Raw genomic sequence first — 254 nt, 5'->3', positions numbered from 1 at the left:
AAAAGGATGAGACCCACGATCGACGAACAGCTTAGCAAAGAAGCCCTGAAGCAAATTAGTTTTGTTTGGACATTTTTGTCGTTGTAGAACCTTTTAAACTGTAAATCAAATAATATAATTGTTTTTTCTGTCAGCGAATCCATTAGTTTTTCTGCATCATCTCCACTATCAAACTTTCGAAATTTCAAACGTAAATTTGGCTGCCAAGCCCATCAAGTAAAGTGACAGAAAATTACCACACGCAAGTTCAACTG

Source organism: Plasmopara halstedii, assembly GCF_900000015.1.
Source record: "Plasmopara halstedii genome assembly, contig: Scaffold_2061, whole genome shotgun sequence".
Lineage (NCBI taxonomy): Eukaryota > Oomycota > Peronosporomycetes > Peronosporales > Peronosporaceae > Plasmopara > Plasmopara halstedii.
The sequence above is the reverse complement of the archived record's forward strand: the minus strand, read 5'-3'. Positions refer to the sequence as shown.